This window comes from Physeter macrocephalus, chromosome 15, assembly GCF_002837175.3.
Source record: "Physeter macrocephalus isolate SW-GA chromosome 15, ASM283717v5, whole genome shotgun sequence".
Lineage (NCBI taxonomy): Eukaryota > Metazoa > Chordata > Mammalia > Artiodactyla > Physeteridae > Physeter > Physeter macrocephalus.
In genome coordinates this window covers 6569226-6585420 of record NC_041228.1, presented here as the reverse complement: position 1 = coordinate 6585420, position 16195 = coordinate 6569226, and the positions used below count along the sequence as shown (strand labels likewise).

Below are 16195 nucleotides of genomic sequence, written 5' to 3'. Positions count from 1 at the left end.
CCAATCACCCCATCCTATTGGTCTTATTCCCAGTAATTTGTCAGGACCATCTACTTGTCTCCATCCCCACATCTGGCACCTTGGCCCAAGTCACCAGCACCTTTCACCCCGACTGTGGGCCTATCTGCTTCCATTCTTGCCCTCTAATCCGTTTTTCACACAGCAGCCAGAATAACCATTTCAAACCACAAGTTAAATTGTCCCAATCCCACACACCGTGTCCTCCAATTGCTCTTCTTTGTCTCACAGCCCCTATTCGTCCTCTAGGTCTTAGACTACATGCAACTTCCCTGCGTCAGTTTTCCCTGACCACTTTCATAGCATCCGATATGTAATCGTCATAATGTCTATCAGAATTACCATATATCGATTATTTGTGTTACTATTTATTGAATATCTACCCTCCCAGGTGAATTAATTTCTATAGAACGTGAGTGCTATATCTAGTTTTCTCCCCGTTTCCCCAGAACCTAGTTCCCCACATAGTTAGTGCTCAATAAATACTTAATAAATAAATTTATGAATGAATATCATAGCACATTCAAACAGTATCTAGGCAGAGCCTAAATAGTCATCATTCTGGGGCTTCCCTGGTGGCGCAGTGGTTGAGAATCCGCCTGCCGATGCAGGGGACACGGGTTCGTGCCTGCTCCGCAACGGGAGAGGCCACAACAGTGAGAGGCCCGCGTACCGCAAAAAAAAAAAAAAAAAAACAGTCATCATTCTGGAAGGTTGCAAAGAGAAATCTCTGTTTTGGAGGTTGGACTAGATAATTCTTCAAACTCCTTCCAAGTAACCCTTTCTAATTCTTTCTAAGCGTCTCATCTTCCCAATGCTAAACACTAGGCATCACTCAACATCACAGCCACAAACATAGAAAATACAAGAGGTAATCTCAGCATTTACTAAATTAACCTATCATAGGATATACCATTAGTTGTTATATCGTGTCATTAAGTCATCTTATTTCCATTCTATTTTCAAGCCCTTTCTTCTGAATGTGGGAGAAGGAATAACATTTAGCACCATCTAAAAAAAAAAAAATTTAAACCTACCAACCCAATATATTAGGGGATTGTCTTAGGCCTTACCAAAGAATTCACCAAAGTGGTTCATTGAAACAACAAGCTCTCTGAGGGCATTTTAAATTGCATTTGGTTTACAAAAATCTGATTTGCACATAACCATTCAGGAACATATTGATTGATTAAAGTGAGGTACACCGGGACATAACTACCTTTAATCTTTTAGAACAAAGGCAGCAATTAGAATTGCTTTTGCTAAGCAAGTTTTGAAACAGAGGGTTCGATCTCTTTGCTGGCACCCCCCCAACCCAGAAGACTCCCTCTCTCCCCACACGCTTTTCTCCTAATTAAATGAGGTAAACGTTTTGGATTCTTTGTAGAATGCAGTTTCTGACAGGATCACACTCCTATCTTAGAGATATTGAAAAGGCTGTGTTAGGGGCTTAGTTTCATCTCCATCCCTCTTTGTTAATAGAGTCCCTTCTCATTCTCACTTCTTGGGCGCATTGTTAGAGAGGGATCGATTTGTTGCTTATTAAAAAATGGTCAATTCCTATGGTATTAGATGGCCTTGTATTCCCCAAAACCACAGTGTCATTTTCATCCCCTGAGAAAGTTTGCCCTTTGTGTGCGTGTCTGTTTGTTTGCTTTATTTAGCTCGAGGTGCGAAGTGCCTAATAAGGAATCCTGATGATAGTTTGCTCCATCTCCAGATTGAATTTCCTTATAGATCAGCCTCAGTAATTCATTTCCCAACTGGCTTTAATCAATACAGCTTGACTCAGCTTAAGGTTGGAGAAACTAACAGACACGTACTGACTGGTACTGCTTGGGTGTCTCAAAGCACCTTCTTCATAAAGGCTCGCTTTGATGGTGACCTGTCAAACTGATCCACAGCCTCTTAGTGAAGTCACGGCCTGAGCTCTACCCAGGCCCCAGAGCTGTCATGGCCTTGTTTTGTTTGATTCTGTGAAGCCAGAGGCCAAAGAGGCTTTTGCAAAAACAGCATGGTATGAGGGAAAGATGAGTAATGGTGTATCAGGTTGCCCTCAGAACTTGCTGTTGGGCTTCAGGGAGTGGCTGGACCATTCTGAGATTACATTTCAGCATCTACAGAATAAGGTAGCTGGACCTATGCATATATGAGGTCTCATTGAGCTCTGAAGTGCTAAGACTCTGTATGGAGATAGAAAGACCGGCTGTATCCCTATCCTCCAGCCCACTTTTCAAGTGCACGTTGCAATGACCCGCCATTTGGATAAAGAGATGGAAAACCATTGTTTCTAAATAATGGAAAAAATACTTGCCCTCTGCCACAGGGATTCCAAACCCAGCTCTCATATTTTCTAGCTATGTGGCCTTGGCTAAATCATGTTATCTCTTTCATGCTCTGTTTCTCTATCTGTAAAATGGAGACATGTAATAATGCCCTTTGTCCATTCGGGGGATGCGGTGGGGATCAAATGGGGTCACAGGTGCAAGAAGCACTTTGGAAAGTAAAGCAGGATGTAGAAAAGGAACTGTTAATCAGGTGGCCAGTGCATTGCCAGAGAACAGAGGCTTGAACATCACCCTGGAGCTTCATAAATCTGGCTTCCTCCTGCTCCCTCCTCTCCCAGCTGCCCCACCGCAGTTGTAGTTCACGCTGGGACAGAAATCATGGCTTGTTTACAAGCTATTCGAGGGCAGAGACTCATTAGTGTGGGCAATGACACCATCCTCGGGGGGTGCTGCAGAGATTCAGCCAAGTCAGCTCAGCCAGCCTGCTCACCCTACCAGGGCAAAAGTCCTAACACCCACTGGTCTACCAGCCATTCAGCCATCAAAGCTCTGCCTAACAAACTGGGAACACAGGGCTCGTGAATGCTCCAGATACGGGATCAACAGTGAGGACAGGCTGACCCCATACATTTCTAGATCAATGATGGCATTCGTAAACTGTTCAGTGATGTTCTAACACAAGGCATGTTTATGCTTTTTACCTAAGATCCTACTGATTCTTTTTTTTGAACAGAATATCTGTAAACCCTAGGGCCTAGAAATAGAATTAATTTCAGTTTTTATTTCTTTTAAATATCTATAATGTCCTGGATCCTTACTCTGAGCCAAGTTTTGTACTGATATTACATAAATGATTGACTTTATTCTTAACAACATCTCTGTGAGGTAGGTATTCACTTAGTAACATTTCTTGAATGAATGAATACAGTTAAATAATGAACATACGTTGAGTGCTTTCTACATGAAACGTACTGTGTGGGTCACTGGAGGCTCAGAATAAGCAAAATAAACAGTGTAGCTGTTATCATGGTCTAAGTATTATGGTCTCTTCATTTGTAAATAAACAAACTGAAACACAGAAGGTGAATTAACTTGTTCAATGTCACACAGCAACACAGTAAGTCTGGCTCTGGTCACAATGGAGGAACTAGTACAACTTACCTTCCTACTTCAAACAGTGATAAAAACTTAAAAAATATATAAAGCAATTGTTTTCAGGCCTTGGACATCAAGGAGCATGACTGTGATACTTACGAAAAGAAAATCACGCAGAATCAACCTCAAGTTTGGTCTGGTTCTCTGCTTTAAGACACTTTCCCAACTTCAGCACAGAGAGGTGAGATCGTCAAGGAGGGCAGGTTGAGACATATGTCTGGGGCTTCCCACTGCATGTGCACAAGGTGAGACTCCACGAAGTCTAGCGGAGAACAGCTTCTATGGGCTGAAATTGCAGAGATCATGGAAAACTGGTAGATATGGGAGTTTAAAACCAGCCAGAGAGGAGAGAGCTCACTGAGCACCTCAAGGATTTAGTTGAGACTTCATAAAGGCCAAGATTTAGGAGTAAGGACCAACTCCTAGAGTCAGGATCAATCCCTAGGATATAGACAAAATGAAAACAAACCAGCCCTTAACAAAGTAAAAAACTTTCCAAGCCTGGAAAGTTGAGAGGATCTACCAATAACTTAATACCTCCCCAAGCAGAATGTAATACTCTTTAAAAGAAGACAATATGATCCAGATTTCCTACAATGCATCTTTCTAAATGTTCACCATATATTCAAAAATTGTTAAATATGCAAAGTAGGGAAAGGACCCATAATTTATAGAAAAATAAGTCAGTAGATGATGCAGTAACTGGAATTAGCAAATAAGGACTTTAAAACAGCTATTATAAATATATTCAAGATGTAAAGGAAAAGATAGCCATAATGATTAAAAATAGAGGAATGATTTTAATTCTAAAACTGAACATTATAATACCTAAATAAAATTTATTTAATGACAATATATTAGAGATGGCAGAAGAAAGAATCTATGAACTTGAGATAGATCAATAGAAGTGTTACAATCTGAAGAATACTGGGGGAAAACTTGAAAAAAGGAAAAGTGCCTCAGTGCATGTGGGTAATATCAAGTGTCTAGTATATGTGTGATTGGAGTTCCCAAAGGAGAGACTAGAGAGAATATGGCAGAAAAAATATTTCAAGGAATAATGGCCAAAATGTCTCAAATTTGATGAAAATATCAACCTATAGACCCCAAAAGTCCAGCAAACCTAAAGCAGGATATATATAAAGAAACCCTGGAATGGAAGAGAGAATAACAGTACAGATCTTGAAGATTTTAAAAAGATAATAGATTCCATAACTTAGAAGAAACGGATAAATTCCTTTACAAGCGTAATTTAATAAAAGTTACATAAGATTTTTACAAATTGAAAATTTTATTCCAAAATGTATATAAAAATTCAAAGGATCTAGAAAATGAAATAATCTTGAAAAGGAAAACTTGGAACTCTTATACTATCTGATTTCTAGATTTACTGTAAAGCTACAGCAGTCAATACAGTGTAGTACTGGCGTAAGGACAGAAAAATAGATCAATAGTACAGAATTAGAGAATCCAGAAACAGACCTACATATTTGGACATTTGGATCAATTAATTTTTTAAAAATTCATGCCCGAAATTTAATGAAGAAAGAAAATTTTATTCAGCAAATGGGAAAAAAAAAGAAATTCCAATATTTTCCTAATCAAACACAAAAATTAATTCAAGATGAATCATGGACTTACATGTAAAAGCCGATACTATTAAATCTTCTTTTTCTTTTTTCTTTTTAAAAATTTATTCATTTATTTATTTATTTTTGGCTGCATTGGGTCTTCATTGCTGCACGTGGGCTTTCTCTAGTTGCGGCGAACGGGGACCACTCTTCGTTGGGGTGCGCGGGCTTCTCACTGCGGCGGCCTCTCCTGTTGTGGAGCATGGACTCCAGGCGTGCAGGCTCAGCAGCCGTTGCACACGGGCTTAGCTGCTCTGTGGCATGTGGGATCTTCCCGGACCAGGGCTCAAACCCGTGTCCCATGAACTGGCGGGCGGATTCCCAACCACTGCACCACCAGGGAAGTCCTCTTCTTTTTCTTAAAGAAGAAACATATTCATAGAAAAAATAGAAGAAAAAATATATTCAAACTTTAGCATGGCTAAGATTTCTTAGAAAAGACACAAAAATAACCCCAAGAGAAAAATTGGACTTTATCAATATTAAAGACCCCTAGTCATTAAAAACAAATAAACAATAAAAAACAAAAACAAGCCTGTTAAGAAAAGGAAAAGGCACACCACAGACTGAGAGAGGTTATTCACAGTGCATATATCTGACAAAAGACTCATGTCCATAATAAAAACTAATCCCTATAAGTCAATAATTTTTAAATGTTATAAAAGCAGACAAAAGACTTGAAAAGACACCTCACAAAAGAAGTATAAAAATGGGCAGTGAGCTTAAGAAAGAGCTCAGCATCCTTTGACATCAAGTAAAACCCAATTAAAACCACAATGAAATACCACTACATATCTACTAGAATGACTAAAATTTAAACAATAACCCCAAATGTTGGCTAGGATGTAATGCCACCAGAACCCTCATACATGGCTGGTGGGAATGTAATAATACGAATGCTTTGGAAAAACAGTTTGGCAGTTTCTTACAAAGTTATACATCTCCCCTATGATTTAGCAAATCCATTCATAGGTATTTTACCCAAGATAAACGAAGATATGTCTAAGAAAAGACTTATCCAAAATGTTTATAAGAGCTTAATTTAATAGCCCCAGTCTGGAAACAACCCATCAACAGAAGAATGCAGTATATTATAATATATTGCATTATATTAATTAAACAAAGTACTAATTAGCAATAAATGTTATAACGTATTGTTATCCACAGCAACATGAATGAATTTTAAGAACATTCTACTGAGTGAAAGTAATCATATATAACACATACTGTAAAATTCATTTGTTCAAAGAAGGCAAAACTAATCTTTGGTGACTGAAATCAGAACCCTGGTTGTCTCTAGGGTAGTGGAGATTGCATAGGATGGGTTTTGGAGAACTTTCTAGGGTGACAGAAATGCTCCTTATTTTTATTGGTGTTTCATGTTGTATCGGAGAATGCCTTTGTCAAAACTCATTGAACCGTACCTTTATAAATCTGTTTATTTACCTGTATATAATCTTTATCTCAGTTAAGATAATCCAGTCTGTCTGATTCCAATGCCCACATTTTTTTTTTTGCTATCCTATGCTGAATATCAGGCAAAAAGTTAGCCACTGGAAATTTTACAAACCTGAAATGAGTCAGCACCTTGTGAAGTAAAGAGAATGGATTCCTGTATTAGAAGAGCATAAGTGAGGAAGCTGTTTATAAACTGTAAAGGTGACAGAAATATTTATTTTTAAAAAACTATTATTATAAACTGTTAAAGCAGTATCACACCCTAGGGGCTTTGGAAAAAGTAGCCATTTGCATTATCTGTTGCTGCATAAGTGGCCTAAAGCAACAAATTTTATTCCCCCATTTTTCTGTGGGTCAGGAATTCGGAAGTGGCTTAGCTGGGTGAATCTAGCCAGCCAGCCCTCAGGCTTTTCATTTAACCTGGAGAGAATCGTCTGCATAGGGTCAATAGGAATATGTGTTGCAGCGAATACCAATCAGGTTACTCCGCAGCTCACCACAATTGCCCTTCTTTGAGAATGGCCCCAATCACAGAGGTGGACCTGCAGGCACGACGTGCAATGTCCTCGCAATTTAACCCTGACCTCTGGCCACCTCCTAGGGTTGGACAACTGTTCTAAGCCGGACCAAGGTTTGAAACTTGAATGGAGAGACTGAAGCTGGGTTAAGCTGTTACCTTAATAAGTGTCCATATACTCCACCTGCTGAGGCCTGAGCAGACCGCGACCCATGGAGACCACCGCCGCCATTAGGTCGCGGGGGTGGGGATGGGGGAGGGGTTTGCTGCTGCTTCAAGGCCTGGGCCCGGCCAGTGGGCGGCCGTGGCGAGGGCTCTGGAGCTCTGCAGGACACAGCCCTCAGCCTGTCCCCGGGCCCCCCCAGCTCACCTGCGCGTCCCAAGGATGGGGGGCCTGGGAGGACCCCGGGGAGAAGGCCACGATCTGCATCTCACTGCAACCTCTGCCACGAGGACCACTGCCAGGCTGACTGTTGTTGGAGCGGGACCCTATCGGGTCTCGCGATAACGGTCTCGCGATAACGGTCTCGCGATAACACTCGAGCGCTGAGTGCCGGGGCCTAAGGGCCGCGCGCCCGCCCTGCCCCTGTTACAGTCCGAGAGAAAGAACGCAAGACTGAAATGCAAGTCTCGTCTGTACCCTGACGTCCCTTTTGCAGTATCCCGTTTCTCACACAGACCAAGCCTGGTACAAGCAGGGGGAGACTGTACCCGGGTAAGTCCTGGGGGCAGGAGACCCGAGGGCCCGCTTGGAGGCCTGGAGGCCCGGTACCGCAGTGTTTCATCCCTGTTCCACAACTCATTAGACGTGCGATTTGGAACAAATTACTTACTCTTTTTAAGCCCCAGTTGCTTAATCTAGGAAATGGAAAGGAATAATTGTACTTACCTCAAGGGGCTAAACTGGTAATGTTAGAAGGTTCTCAGAAGGAAACCTGGAATGGAGTCAGTTTTCATTAACTATCTTAAAACACAAACCCATTAGTACCGCCCTATGGAATGTCTAGTATTGTAACAGGGGAGGGGCGCTCAGACACGGGTCAGCGTCACGGTGGGTGGTCCCCACGAAGGTGGTCTCCCTGGGTCGTGGTCTGCGGACCCGGCCCTCCCCCCGCCCCCCCCCCCCCCACCGCACGTCCCAGATGCACTAGAGTGCATGAACGGGGGCAAGGGCGTGGCCGCGGCTCCACCTGACCCTGCGCGTCCCAAGGATGGGGGGCCTGGGAGGACCCCGGGGAGAAGGCCACGATCTGCATCTCACTGCAACCTCTGCCACGAGGACCACTGCCAGGCTGACTGTTGTTGGAGCGGGACCCTATCGGGTCTCGCGATAACGGTCTCGCGATAACGGTCTGGCGATAACACTCGAGCGCTGAGTGCCGGGGCCTAAGGGCCGCGCGCCCGCCCTGCCCCTGTTACAGTCCGAGAGAAAGAACGCAAGACTGAAATGCAAGTCTCGTCTGTACCCTGACGTCCCTTTTGCAGTATCCCGTTTCTCACACAGACCAAGCCTGGTACAAGCAGGGGGAGACTGTACCCGGGTAAGTCCTGGGGGCAGGAGACCCGAGGGCCCGCTTGGAGGCCTGGAGGCCCGGTACCGCAGTGTTTCATCCCTGTTCCACAACTCATTAGACGTGCGATTTGGAACAAATTACTTACTCTTTTTAAGCCCCAGTTGCTTAATCTAGGAAATGGAAAGGAATAATTGTACTTACCTCAAGGGGCTAAACTGGTAATGTTAGAAGGTTCTCAGAAGGAAACCTGGAATGGAGTCAGTTTTCATTAACTATCTTAAAACACAAACCCATTAGTACCGCCCTATGGAATGTCTAGTATTGTAACAGGGGAGGGGCGCTCAGACACGGGTCAGCGTCACGGTGGGTGGTCCCCACGAAGGTGGTCTCCCTGGGTCGTGGTCTGCGGACCCGGCCCTCCCCCCGCCCCCCCCCCCCCCGTTTGTGCAGCCAGGGGAGCCTGAGGGCTGGCTGGGTCCTGGGCGCCCGGCTCCCTCAGTGATGGCAGCTGGGCAGGGTCTGGGGAGCTGGCCCCGAGGGTGCCACCAGTTGAGACCTGCCCCTTCAGCAGGCCTAGCACTGGCGGGAGCACGCAGACCTGGTGCTGAACGAGCGCTCCCAGGCAGGGTGACTGGCCGTGCGGGGACCCCCCCCACCCTTAGCCAGGGCCTGGACCCCGGAGGGCAAGAGTCGGTCCTTGGAACGTTAAACAAGTAAAATGAGGGGTAACGATGTCGCTTTGCTTACAGGGTTTGGTAAGGGTTAAAAGCCGCCAGGAGGCATGGAGACAGAGCTTAAAGCCTCCCCTTCCCTTTCTTGTATAATTCTCAAGCCTGCGACCTTTAAGAGTATTACACCTTTAGATAAAAAGTTGCAGAACAGAGAATAACACTGTTTTGATGGAGGTTTACAGGAACATCGTGACCTGACCTTGACCTGACCAGTTGCAAAAACAAAGGATCTGACACCAAGAAGTTTGCAACTAATCACGCTCCTCCCTCACCTTTCCTATAAAAGGGCTTTGCTGAAAGCCTTCAGGGAGTTTGGGGTTTTTAAGGCATGAGCCACCTGTCTCCTCGCATGGCCCATGCAATAAACCTTTCTCTGCTCCAGCCTCCGAGGTTTTGGTATTGTTTGGCCTCGCTGTGCGTTGAGCATACGGACTTGCGTTTGGTAACAGTATTGCTCCCTTGGCCAGGTAGCCTGCTTAAACATTCTGCCACTGACTGCATATCTGGATCAGCTTTTTAAATTGGCGCCTTCCTCTAATTTGGATCCTTGAAGCTGGATAAGTTCTATACTGAACCCATATCCAGTGGCTCCTCCCCATTCCCGCTTTTTTTTTTTTTTCAATTAATTTATTTATTTTTGGCTGCGTTGGGTCTTTGTTGCTGCGTGCGGGCTTTTCTCTGGTTGCAGCGAGTGGGGGCTACTCTGTTGCGGTGCGCGGGCTTCTCATTCCAGTGGCTTCTCTTGTTGGCGGAGCTCGGGCTCTGGGCGCGCCGGCTTCAGTAGTTGTGGCATGTGGGCTCAGTAGTTGTGGCTTGTGGGCTCTACAGTGCAGGCTCAGTAGTTGTGGTGCACGGGCTTAGTTGCTCCGTGGCATGTGGGATCTTCCCAGACCAGGGCTCGAACCCGTGTCCCCTGCATTGGCAGGCGGATTCTTAACCACTGCGCCACTAGGGAAGTCCCCCATTTATTTACCCTGTGTGTTTGGTACCTTTTGCCCTCTCTTCTCTCCTTAGACTCTGAGCTCTCTTGAAGGAAACTTGTGCTTTAATCTCTGAATTTCCCAAAGCCACTGTTTGAACTTCGTATTGATTTTTACATAGCCCATGCTCACATAGTATTTGCTGACTACATTTTACGAAGCAGAACATCCAGAAGGTGAAAGCCACTATCATAAGATAATCAATCATTGTCCCCCAAATGGTGTATAGTAAGCCACCCCAAAACTCAAAGCCATACAACCACAACCACTTACTTGCTCATGGGTCCGCAGGTCAAAGGAGAATTGGTTGATCTTGGCTGTGCTGGGTTGGGTGGTGCTGCTTCGGGCTGTGAGTCAGCTGGGCTTGGCTTCTTGCTGCAAGTCTCAGCTAAGGTCTGCGCTGCCTGGGTTTATTCCGGGACCCAGGCCGAGGGGCAGTGCTTAACCCTGGACGTGTTCTTCTCAGGTAACAGTAGAAGCACAAGAGGGCAAATAGAATCCTGCAATGCCTTTCAAGCCTTTCCTTGCTTATGAATGCTACTATCTAATTGGCTGAAGTAGGTCACATGACTGAGCCCAAAGTCAAGGGATGCAGAAGTATTTCCTCAGCTTCCAGTGGGAAGAACTTCAAAGTCACTCAGAAAGTGGCATGGACAAACTGATAAAAGTTGGGTCCAGTAATTCTACTATAGAGCGTATTAAGTTATCAGAACTAAGAACCAAGTGTTGCTGGGAATACTGGACTTTCTGAGAATATCTGAGTATTGGTCTTTCACTTCTAGAACTGGGAAACACTTGAGAAATGAGTTTTAAACTGGGAGTCTGCATGAGAGTGACATGACCCAATGCATGGGTTTTAGAGATTCGACCCTACTTTCTTCTTCTGTGGACACTTCCACTGGTTTTTCCTTTGACCTCTTTTTCCTCAGACATGAAGTAGAGATACTAAAACCTACCCAGGTTGTTGTGGAAATTAACATTAATTAACATATAAGAAATTACTTGGCATTACAATGTGCTCAGTGTTTGTTTCCCTCTCTGTCCTGCTGGAGTGAGGGTGGGGGGAGGTGAAGGGTGCTTTGATTTTCCAGCAAGCTTCTGAGGCATGAACTCAGTCAGGAAAGGACTCAGCTTTCCTGACTGAAAAAGAGGTAATGACAGAGAATCTTCACCATATTCATCCACTTGTTGCTTTAAGGTAGATGAGTGATCAACTGTTGCCTATTTTGGATTCTAAATGCCAAGTTATTGCCATAGAAACATAATTATAATGAGTCATTAAATGAAAATGTTTTCCAAAATCTTTTATAATTGAAGTTCTAAATTTCTACCTTTTCAGTCAGTTCATATAAGCATAACCCCAGAACTGTAGCACACATCTTATTCTCTTCCAAATCAAATCAATGAGTTATTTGTGGTAATTTATTTTTAAAAATGAAATAAATTCTCTCTGACCTTATTCTGAATGTGCAACTTCCACCCTTTCTGTTAAGAAATGGCATCTAGGCTGCTGAAACAATCTGGATTTTAACCTTGTTTTGCTTTGGCATCCCAGGAAAGGTCTGTGAGCAGGTCACTAGCTGTTGACAAGGATCTTTCATCAACTTTAAAATATATCTGGGCTCATCGCTTTGCTGGAGAATTCCATAGAGGAATCCTTTAAGATTTGCAAGAGACTTGTTGGCTCTCCTCTCACACTCTGCAGCCAGTCCCCCACCAAGCCAAAGTACCTCCTACGCCTAAAATACATTTCAAATCCATCTGTGCAACCTATGAGTGACATGGGCTACGACGATATCCTCTCAAATGCCACCCTGTGTCTACTCTTATCTACCATCCCGATTCATTGTCACAAAGCAACCACAGTGGTCTTTTGAAAACCTAGAATCACATCACTTCTCCTTCTGGAAGAAGTGATAAAGGCTGTCTCTTGAAAAGCTTCCTATGGCTTCTTATTGTAATTAAAATGAAAGCCCAGATTTGCTAAGAGGCCATCAAGGGTCCACTTGGGACTGTACCATCTTGCCCTGACCTACATCTCAGTTTCTTCCTTAGGTAGGTAAGCCCACCATAGTGAGCTTTCTTCCAGCTCTTTAATAGTCTAACTTCCTCCTTCTCAAGATCTTTGCATAGGTTGTTCCCTCTGCCTGGAATACCCTTTCCTTTACTCTCCACATGTCCAGTTTCTTCTCATCTTTCATTTCAGCTTAAATGTCAACTCCACAAAATTGACATTGCCAGCAGATCCCCTTATTTATTATTCTCTGCTACCATCCCATTTACTTCTTTCATAGTGCTTACCCCAATTTGTTATTATAAAAGCATTTGTGTTTTGACTTGTTTAACATCTGACTCATCCATTGGGTGTAAGCCCCATAATAATAGGAGTAATATCTGTGTTTTGTTCACTGTAGTATAACAGGGCATTGTCCTGTGCCTAACCCTGGAAGGTGCTCAATAATTGCTTCTAAAGTGGATAAATGATTGAATGAATGAATGAATAAATAAAGAAAGCTAAGTCATCAATATTTACCAAGAAACCTAAAATATCGCTGAAGCCCCATCAGATAGCCATCACTGGAGCATTGCCCAGGGAAACTACACAGTGTCTTTTGGAGGAAAAAGCACCAGCTTGGGGGTAATAAATCAGGGATACCGGTCCAATTACCCGTGGGACTATCTGCAAATTTTAGGGCCTTTCTGCACCACAGCTTGCTTGTAGTTAAAATGAAAGTTTACAACCAAACTAGGAATGCTTAACCAGGAGAGGGCCATGGTCTACTATGGACATGCATTTTATGTTATTTTATAATAGTGAGCTTCCATCAAATTTTAAAATATTCTTGACTCCAAAAAGGTTAAGAAACACTGGATTAGATTAATTCTAAAGTCCCATATGCCTCTGACAATCTGTGTTTCTCTCAAACGAAGATCAGCGTACTGGTCAATACTAGATGTGGCTGCATGTAACAGAGTTCCCACATAACAGCATTTCACACAAGATTGAGGTCTATTTTGTCTCTCTTCCCTTTAGGTCTGGAGGTGAGCGTTCCAAGATCAGTAAGGATTCCAAGCTGCCGGAGACTCCAGTTCCTGTCTTGTTGCTCCACCATCCCTCGGGCATGGCCCTTGTCTGAATGAATACTTGACCACATGGGTGGATGGATGTTCCAGCCAGGAGGACTGAGGTAGGGGAATGTCGCCTGTTTTTAAAGACAGAAGTGAAAATGTCACGTAGCGTGGGTCCTAACTTCCTATTGGCTGCATTTGGCTGGAAGAGAGTCTAAGAGATACAGATTTCACTCTGGGTGGTCATGTGCTCAGCTAAAAATCAGAGGTTCTAATACTTTGGAAGATCAAGGCAATAAAGAATCTTTGCCAAAATCAGAGACTCTACATAAGTCTTAAGTAAAGAGATGTGTCCGATGCCTGCTATCACAAGAGACAGACTATGCAGAGGGAAATTAGGTTTGCAGGCTGCCTGGCATAAGTAACCAGAGAATTTACATCTCATAGAATTTCAGGTTGCAAGAGACTTAAGAGTTTTGTAATCAAGCCCTTTTTGTCTGCATATTTTCCATTGTGGTTTCTTCCTGAATTTAATTTATTTACACATAGAATGAATATTTACTGAGTACCTACATCTACTGCATTATGCAGGCACTGTATCAAACTCTACATACAGAGTCCCTGCCCCCGGGGAGTGAATAGTCTACAGTAGAGGCGGACAGCAGACCTTCCCACTGTGGCCTCATGACCGGTTCTCCCAGGAGACAGTGGAAGCAGAAAGAAGAGGACCCTCCTCAACCTTGTTTTGAAGGGTGATGAACAGGCGCAGTGCCTGACATGGAGAAAGCCAAGGAGGTGTTCACATCACCTCCAAGGGATGATTAGGAAGGAAGGAGGGAGGGAGGAAGGGAGAAAGGGGAAAGAGGGACGGGAGGGGAAGACAGAATTTATTGCACTGGGGAAAAAAGTCACTAGGAGATTTCAGGTTGTTGATCTGGTAACAAGTAAAAACTGATCTTAGGCTTAAAAATACACACTCTATATAGTATTTTTGTTATTAAAATGGCGTAAATGTCCTACGGAATAGGCAGGCTGTATTTCTCTTTTCTTTCTGTGCATCTCCCCTCCAGATGGTGAGCCCCAGAGGGCAGAGTTCGTGTCCGTTTATCTCTGTAGACACGGACTCTAGCAGTCTGACACAACAGCAGGTCCAACGGTTGCTTGGCAAATGAGTGAATGAGCAGATGTTAGGCTGATGACGAGGAGCAGGCCTTCTGCACAGAGGAAACAGCCTCCAGAATGATGGGAAGGCTGTAGAGAGCAAAGAGCAGCAAGGGGTTCATCTCTGTTGGAGGCCAGTGTGCATGATGGGTGGAGGGAATGAGGGCAGTTGGGTGAAAAAAAATCACTTTTTAAAACTGTTTCCTCAGGCTGCCCATCACTAGCTGCACACTGATCGTAGCCCAAGCCTTTCTTCTGTGGTACCTACCACCATCTGTAACCATGACCGGAGTAGCAGCAGGTTGTGAAGAGTCCAGGCCACTCCCTGGGCACAGATCCTGGCCTTCCCACTTCCTAGCTGTGTGACCTTGGGCAAGACATTTAAACTGTCTCTGAGGCAGTTTTCTTACCTGGCAGATGGAAACAAAAATGCCTATCTCATAGGCTTGTTGGAAGGTTTAAGTGAAAAAAATACAGTTAAAGTGATTAAAGTAGTTCCTTGATCATTAGTGCTTCATAAATGTTAGTTATTGTTAATAGGTGATGATGATGATGATAGTTAGGTGATAGTTAGAGAGAGAGAGAGACAGACAGAGAGATCAGGACAGGTATCGGTGTGGTCAGTTGATTATGGTATGTCTAACCCTGCTACATTATAAGTAAGGGGCAGCACCACCTCGTACCTTTATGGAGGCAGCCCAGCAAAATGCCCGGGTTGAGGAAGGTGCCCAATAAATACAGATGAAAGGATGAAAGTGACAATGCAGCTGGAGAGGTAGGTGGGAGACAGATCATCTGGGGCCTTGGAAACTGTGCTAAGAAGCTTGGATTTTTCCCTCAGGGCTAGTCTAGGCTCCTGAAGGGAGATAAAATGGTCTTATTCCCAACATCACCGAGGCTGGACTGGAGGGGAGCAGGCTGGGAGGTCCTCAGTCACCGCGATGGAACGCATAATCCAGGCACTAGCCGATGAGAGGCTGGATTGAGGAAGGGGCAGCACAGAGGAAGAGAAAAAAAAAACAGCTTTCCCTCTGGGGACTTTATCCAGGTTACTTAACATCTCTCAACCTTAATTTCCTTATGGGGAAAGCAGAGCTCAGAACTCAATTCTGACAGGGTTTTTGTGGGAATATATATAATATATGAAGAGTGACACACATATTCTCGGTCTGATAGATAATCAACATGTATTACGCCCCTTCTCTGCCCCTTCTGATCAGTAACACACTCTTCCCGGTACCACCTCCCCTCCCCGCAACCAAACACACACGCACAAATGTCAGCGGCCGATATTTAGGGACATATAGCCTACTCTTCTAATCGTATGCTCTTAAAAATGGAGGGACCCGTCAAGGTCAATAGTCCTACTCAAAGATTTTTAGGAATAGAAAAGATCCTAGATCACAACTACTTCGTACACTTACAGACACAGAGAATCAGAAAAGTAAGGTGATTTACCCAGCACGCAGCTTGCAGGCTTTAGAGCTGGTCCAATTTATACCTCACTGTTTTTTCTAGCTTCAGTATTCCAAAAGCTAGCCCAGTGTGCCATGGGATATGATTACCAACATCCAGGAATTTTTTTTTTTTTTTTTTTTTTTTTTTGTGGTATGCGGGCCTCCCTCTGCCGCGGCCCCTCCCGAGGCGGAGCGCAGGCTCCGGACGTGCTGGCC

At 44.1% G+C, this 16195-nt stretch overlaps 1 long non-coding RNA gene across 1 annotated transcript in view; it reads left to right on the top strand.

Moving 5' to 3' along the window:
* LOC112066409 (uncharacterized) overlaps nucleotides 1-16195 on the top strand; it is a 370823-nt gene that overhangs the window by 248988 nt on the left and 105640 nt on the right. The window contains exon 3 of the long non-coding RNA XR_003683400.2: nucleotides 13327-13480. This is a non-coding gene — a long non-coding RNA (uncharacterized lncRNA). The remainder of the gene's footprint in view (nucleotides 1-13326; nucleotides 13481-16195) is intronic.